Consider the following 8,560-nt stretch of genomic DNA (forward strand, 5'->3'; position numbering starts at 1 on the left):
TAAGCGTTGTCTTGGTTGTTGCTATGTGAGGCTAGCCCAAGCATAACTTGCTTTGCTGTCAGGAACTACGTTTGAGTTTGTCAGAAAGTTATACAGGGAAATTTGACATGCCGTGACATCATTCAAAGCTGTATGTACGTCATGATGAAGGACATGGAGCCAGACTTTACTTTGCAATGGTCGATTACCTTTAATTCTTTTTGTTTGCCTGATCATGCGCTGGGTGTGTGTGCTTTAGTCCTAGGTCAAAGAAAATAGCATTCAATTTTGAAATGCTTTCCTATCAATTCCACACGCAGATCAAACAGTTTTTGTGTGAAATAGCCGGTTTTGATTAACGAGACCTAATTACTTTAAGGCGCTCCCCTACAGTCTTCCGTTTCCGTTGAACTTGTATGCCGTCACTATGTGTGTTTGCCTGCATGCAAGAAACATTAAGACTGACCATGGACCAGTACTGGAAAAAAACAAAATATTTCCTTAAATTCCGGAGAATTCCGACAAAAAAAGCATACTATTTGTAACATTTTATACGCGAAAAATTGAGCAAAGAAAATGGGATTCCATCGGGATTCGAACCCGAGACCTCTGGATTGCTAGTCCGGTGCTCTGCCGACTGAGTTATGGAAAGCCCTAGTTCAGTGTTCGTCCCAGAAACCCTAAATTCTCAGTGCTCGGAAGTGAAGTACAATAGAAACGCTAGTTGTAATGTCTTCTACATGTGGAAGGTGTGATACATCTTTAGAATTTACTAGAATATTTTACAATTCAGTGGCATTTTCTCTTTGGCAAGCAATATCAATTACAAGAGTGTATTTTGCTTATTGTTGAAATGACACCTTGTTACCAGTAAAAGATGTAGAACGGACGATTTTTATTGTGATGTATGATGATATGTTATGACATTTGATGTTGCATTCCGACACAATTGTTTTTAGATATGTAACATAGATTATTTGTATTTTTGTAAGCGTATATATTATTTCATTAGCGTACTTATATTTGATATATAGCATATCACTTATCCGTCCTGTGCGCCTTTTAACATTATGCCCTCATGTTTATGCATGAAAGATACACAACTGAATGTAGAACGAAGTGATGACCATGTTTTCAATACTCATTTCAAGATTTGTTTTCACATTACTAAGGTACCTTCAATCACACCGAAGAAAAAAATTGGTATCAAGCTGGTTGTCAAGAAGCAGAAACAGTTTGTTTTCATTAGTTAATTTTGAAAAGATGTGCAAAAGTAGCGTTATGCCTGCAATTTATGGGGCATCTGATGATGGAGTGTTACCGAGATGGCGTCCTTCAGTGCTGATCCAGCATTAAAACTCATTTTTAAAGCAGAAAGTGGTGAAACATACGAGCTGGGTAGAGCCGAAGAACATAATTAGGCTAATGCATGCTTTGAGAAATCACGAAATCAATATTGTAGTAACAAAACTTAATTCGGACAATGCGGAAAATTGTAATAATATCTAAAATATAGTGATTATTTCTTATTTCTTATTCTTATTCTTATTAATTCGTATTGTGATTATGCTACGTAGGCTGCACATTTTGTTTATGTATATTCCTTGTAGATGTACATGTACATGTATGTATGTTCTTTTTTTTCGGAACACCCTTCAGCCCGTAATGGAACAAATCGCTGCACGCCTTTACAAACTCCACATTTTGATGTATATATACACATAATAGTTTTATGGTAATTTTCACTCGCAATTGATAATATGTCAAAATTTGGCAGATGCAAAGATGAAATTGAAACAAGTTTATAACCAAAGATGTATTGTGTATCACCTGTTAAGTCGTTATGTCGAATAAATCGCTCGCCAGTTTTAATTCTCCCACGCCCCAGGAAAATCCGTAATATTGGCCTATATCTGTATTGATGATAGTGTAATGTCAGGTACTGGCTACGTGTATAATCAAAGTTAATTAGGATTTACTTACAGTGCTGTTTTGTCACGCACGAACTGTCCAATACTCCTATCGAGTATGATGTATGACTTAGTAACAATGAATAGATAATATACATATTGTAAATGCATATTGTATACATTCCAAAATATGTTTATTTTTGACGGAATTCGTTCTATCCATTCGAAATAAAAACCATCAAATATGACTAGCTATCATGCGTATTGTTCTTTCATAGCGTCTCAGTGAAAAATCATACAATAAAGTCATGTTAAGTACTTCTTTGCAATATGTTTAGCACGTTCACAATGATACAATAATGTTTCCTTGTCATGTGCACTGCTGTTTGAAACGTTTTACGGAAAATCCTTAGAATAAATGACAGCCTTCGATGCGAATGTATACTAGAATACTACTGTATCTAACAAACTTTAATCACTATAAGAATGGTGTATTGACAAAAACTGTGACTGCCGTAGTGATATTGCTATGTAAAAGACTTAATTTCTTTTTTCAATCGCGTCTTGTTGTGATTTTGATATGCAAATGAAAAGCTTTTAAACACAAACGCATAAAAAGCAACTGAGAATACAAACCTCTCATAGCTGTAGCATGCAAACACAATGTATGTTGCCGGTTGAGATCAATTTCTGATATTAAACTGACAATGATTTCCATGTCTCCCATTATTATATGGCGTTTATTCAATTCTACTTCAATTCCTTGCTTCGGGTTCCAGGTAACAATGAATTTAATAACAGTTATCATAAGAACAACACTGTGAAGAGACAACGGTTCCATTTCACACCATACACTCCACTACCTTCAAATGCCTCTATTGCAGAAAGAAAAAAAAATCAAGCATGAGTACATACCCATTCTCTCTGTTAAAATTAACTTAAGTGGAGGAATTCAGCAAATTGAGCATTAGAGTTCAAATTCACGAGATTCATTTAAGTCCATGGTTTGTACCCCATGGCCGTAACATGCGCAAAATACAGGCTTGCCTTTCACATGCCAGTGTGCGTTCATTACTTTAGTTGCATGTAATCTGTCACTCACATCTGCACATAAAAATAACATAATATATGCACTAAATTTAAACTACCTTTGTGATTCCCAGGTTTTCAGATGGATAAGACTGGGCATATTAGTCATGAGATTAAAAGCGAGCATATTTACACGAAGTAGCGATATCAGTCTCGTCCTAAAATGTTGGCTATCATCTTTGGCAACCCCTTGTAACGTAACGCAAAATTAATATAGACAACCATTGAAATACACTTTGTACACATGATATTCCCATATTCCCATGATATGAATTATTTATTAATAAATAAATAAACAAATATATATATATATATATATATATATATATATATATACTTTCGTGTTTGTTATATTTTGTGCTTGGTTTCAGAAAATAACATCAATAAGAATTGTTTCTACTTCCCACTTCAAATTTTAGGATCCCCACCTCGGTAATGAAAGTTCTGGTTCCTAAGTTAATCGATGCAAACAATTCCAATTTAACATTGTTTCAATTCAAGTGGGGGAAATAGTAGAAGAAGATACCTGACGGGAATCTGAGCAATTAAGAATTAAAATATTTATTCAATATTCTGAACTAATCCCGCAATTTGCTCATCCAAGTGAGAGTGTAGGTACTATCCAATTCTATCCCTGGCATCAATTCGTGATTCTGAATTGGGTCCTTTGTCATTTCTATTGCCCCTTGCAGAGAGCACTTGAACTGTTATTACCGTTGATGGAGGGTACGTCTAAGCCCCTAATGGATAGGTATTGACTTTCCCATTACATTGGTTCAATCAAGGTAATTTGTTTCCAATTGATAGGCCACAGAGATAATTTATAGGATAGGGCGAGGTGAAATGATGGCGCATCAACGTTAAGCTATGAAGGCGACACAGTTATTTTAATTTCTTTTTTTTTATTTATTTTGTCATTTTGTCATTTTTATTAATTTTGTCAGCAAACGGATGAAGACAGCTCTCACTTTTGCTCGTCCTTGTGTGTTAAGAATGGAAGGCTATTTTTTCGTCCATTTAACAATGCCTGATGCGTTTCCCAAGGCCTACTTCTTTCTGGTTAGAATAATCATAAACCTTCGCTTCCTTGTGCCACTACTATGACAAAATTCAGGTCTTTCTTTTCCTGTCGGATTTTTGTTTTTTGTTTTTGTTTTTTGGCTTAGGTTATCTCTTTTTTGTAATATTCAATGGAACCCTGAAACAACAGCGAGATTCCACTCACGTGACATCGTGGCCGGCGTGAAGCTTACCACATAGAATGGTAGTCCTTGACGATGGGTAGACTGGTAAAGGAAATTTAATTAAATTTCATTTTAAAGATTCACGTGGTTATGTGCCTATGTAGTACATATATATATACATATGATATATATATATATATATATATATATATATATATATATATACAATATATATATATACAATATATATATGTATATATATATATATATATATATATATATACATATATATATATATATATATATATACATATATATATATAGAGAGAAAAAAAACCACGTTAGAATCATCCTCAGAAAAAAAGAGCAAATAATACACATGCAGACATGGGGGCATACATCCTCTACGACATATCAATGAACTATTCAACTGATGGGTAAAAGTAAACGGAGACGACAGTAAATCACAACGAAACAAAGATACCCAGAAATAGCTGTCATTTCAAAGCAGTTATTCTTGTTTTTTAACGTTGGTTGAAGAATTTACCACATTAATTACTAACCCAGAAGTCGCACAGCAGACAGGAAAGGAACCTCTTCTTCTCATCAATTCCATTTGTAATGTTTCTTCATTTACAAAAGAAGCAAACAAAAAAATAGTAATATATAATAGTTTGGCATTCAATTTGGTGCACACAGTATTCTTTCTCAGTAGGTCCTACAATTAAACATATTCCAGAACTGTATCTTTTCTTTCTCTTGCCAGCAAGCTCAGATTTGGGAATCTTTGGGGATCCATCTGAGATCTCTGATCTGCCTTAACCCTCTCTGTACCATGCAGGGACTTTGGGCAGTTTGTACACATGCTGCTGGATTTTTGTGACACTATTGTGCCAAAAGACAATCCAGCACATAAAGGGTTAAAGGGATGGTACAGTATTGGTGGAGATGAGAATTGGGCTTTTAACTTTTTGAGAGATACCAAGAAAACACTTACGATATAGTACAGAGCATACCATTTTAAGAGGAAACCAAAGTTTATTAATTTTGATGAAAATCGGGTTTGGAATGACTGAAACATCCGAAAAGAAAGTAAAACAAAGCCGTTGTAATAACAGCTGGGTCCCACACTTTATTAGAATCGATCTGTTTTGGATATCTCATTCATTTCAAAACCAATTTTCATCAAATAAACGTTGAATTCCTCATAGAATTGCATGTTCTTTCATATTTCATAAGATGTTTCTCATTATCTCACCAAAAATGTTAGAAATCTGAAACTTAGTCTCAACCAAAACTATACGATCCCTTTAGGAGCAATGTCGCGTTGGTCATAGTCGATGAAAGCCAGCGCTGGGATCTATTTGAATATTTGCAAATGTGATTATCATGCAAGAGGTAAGAGAAGGTGCCACTCATACTGAGTAATTAGCAATGAATGATTCAGATCAGTAACTGCGACCTATGGAATGGATAAATTCGCTTAAGAAGGTTTAGTATACATGATAACTTTGAAGCTCTTTGCTTTGCATACCGCCCTATGTATACCTGCAAAATGTATAGACTGCATGGATGACTTCGAAGAGTAGGCTTTGTTGATTGCTTTATTTTTTTGCTACAAAAGCTGGCAGCAAAATTGGTTACTCAAAGACTTCGGTTACAACATTCTAAAGGCCATTTCCTAGGAAATGACTCTCGCTAAGACGCGTTCTCAACGATCGCTGCCCAGCAAGCCACGCCTCACCATTACAATTCCAATGCACGGCGCAATTTCATTGGCCGAAGCCGCGATGTACGCATAGAGAACACTAATCAATGCTTCAGTTGACTTTTAATCTTATGCATAACCTCACGTGACATTGCTAATTGCCCGACGTTTGCATTGCCATTTGCTTTAAGTATACATTCTGAGAATATAATTATATTGTATAACTCCATTACCTCATTTCTCACCCCTCCACGGCTTCGATCGATTGAGTGAGATAAATTATAATGACACTTGCGTGAGAATGTTGAGAAATGTTAATCTAAGGAGATCAAAAAGAGTGGAATATCAACTATAATGAGGAATAGATATGCTTCCTGTGATTCACTTATTTGATCAATAGATCTGATAGGTAGGAGGAACCCTATAGTGTTTTCACTAGTCACTTCATTCGTTGCCAATAAAGGAACGTGTTATCTTCAAAGTTCTTCTCCTTGTCTACAAAGCTATCCATAACCAAGCCCCTTCATACCTACAGAACTTAATCTCTCTCCGATCCTCACCAACTTCTTCTGCATCTAGACGCCTGCGCTCCCATGCTACTGCCCATCTTCAACTGTTACCCGGACCTCGCACTAAGACACGCTACGGAGAACGCTCATTCGCGGTCATTGCACCCAAGCTTTGGAACAATCTACCCATTCATATACGACAAGCCCCATCAGTAGAATCATTTAAGGCACTTCTTAAAACCCATCTTTTCCCATATTGATTGCTTCCCTAAGTTAATGTGCTGAGTGTAATTCAATTATTGTATGTGTTTAATGACTGGGACACATTGATTTATGTCATGTTATATTCTTACCTGTGTTTTGATATGTCTGTTTTCCCTCATTTTCATCTTTCCTTTCGTCCTTTCCCTGTGCGCTTAGAAACATTGTATCAAGCGCATTACAAATGTAATGTATTGTTATTATTATTATTATTTTTCTCTCTCATGTTTTTCTTTCTCATGAATAAAGATCAACTCGGACATCAAAGTATGTGCAGAGTAACACACACTATAAAGTCAAATTACCTTCCGGAAACATTAAAATTTCTATAAAGAAATTTACGTTTTCACTCAAAAGCAATTTGCTTTGATAGTTTATAACAAGTGGACAAAATCATGTTGCAATGTTACCATTAGGCAATGGTGATGACGATTATCTTTTGAGGTAAAATGTTGAAGCATCCTAGTCACGTGGAACGGAAGCAAGCCACCAGCGAGAAACAAGAGGCCTGAGGAGACCACGTTTGAATTCCCTAAAAGAACAACTCTGGACCACTTAGAAGTTTGTCTGAAAAGAAAGATTTACATTTTGTATGCACAACAGTGAAAATTTAGTGAACCGATAAAAAATCTGGAAGGTAGTACCTCTACTTTTATGGAGTAGACAGCGAGGGTTCTTCCTCTCTTTCTCTCCCCTTTTCTATCAATATCACGAATTGATGAAGGTATATAAACGTATGAAAATGTGACATAAGTTAACGACTTCAATCATCATAAACACATTTCAAGAATCAACAGTCAGGACAGAAATGAAACCATTGTGACGGGATTTTTACTTTGCAGCTTTAGTGAAGCTCGAAGGACCAAGATATGATGAGTGTGGTGGCGAATCTCATGATTACGGAGGGGAGTATTGAACGTTTGCCGACGAGATGACTTATTCTTTTCGATTAGATGGGACAATGCTCATCTCAAGATGTCAAACGTTGTTTGATGGCTTCTACGAGATGACAGTTTGACAAGACGACACGCCTTTCCAATCAAAATAATGTAACTATGCTTCCGAATAGCCAAGATAAGGGTAAGCTCTAGTAAGACCACCGCACACCCTGCGACTTTGCCACGATTTACTGGTCGTACGACATTAAAACCGGAAGTGTAACGTCACCAGCATTGCCAGTTTCCAGTGACATTGGGTCTTAGTGCCAGTTGTAGAGATTTGACATGTCGAATTGTCGTGCACCCGGTCTGATTGTATCGTGCGCGGCGGGCATAATATTAAAGTCATAAGCCATCAGTCGTGCTGGCATGATCACATGCATACATTATGCTCTTCTTTAACTAATTCCAGTGTATTACGAGCATTATTCCGTGGAGCAATACAGTTTCTTACGGTAAAATATCATAAGGATAATTACCCTGATCAATGCTGATTGTTGTTTGGTGTCAGGGTGATATAATATTTGCACCAGCCGGCATCGGTGTCAGTTCCTTATTCCGTAAGTTCGTTAATACGAAAATGAAATAAGGTCTGTTCGTCCAAATAACAATAGATGGTGATTTCGTTTTGTTTCTGTTTGCAAATCTTCAAACCTTTTCCTTTTCTTAAGTTATACGAATTTTCGAACATCGTGTGTCTCAAACGGCTGGAGGAGGAAACAAAAGTTCAGATAACATTTAATCATAGTACGTTGTAGGCCTACTTAATTGAAGAAGGAAAATCGAGCAATTGAAGAACTTAATTAATTGAAGAAGGAAAATCGAGCAATATAACCAGATAACATTTAATCATAGTACGTTGTAGGCCTACTTAATTGAAGAAGGAAAATCGAGCAATATAACCAAAGCATATGGTGTCTCGGTGTGTTTCGTCATTTCATTAGTCATGTCTTCACAAACAAGAGTATGAATGTTTATGTGA

The sequence above is a fragment of the Diadema antillarum genome, unplaced genomic scaffold, assembly GCF_040938485.1.
Source record: "Diadema antillarum isolate AM-2024a unplaced genomic scaffold, OU_Dant_1.0 seq00000693_RagTag, whole genome shotgun sequence".
Classification (NCBI taxonomy): domain Eukaryota; kingdom Metazoa; phylum Echinodermata; class Echinoidea; order Diadematoida; family Diadematidae; genus Diadema; species Diadema antillarum.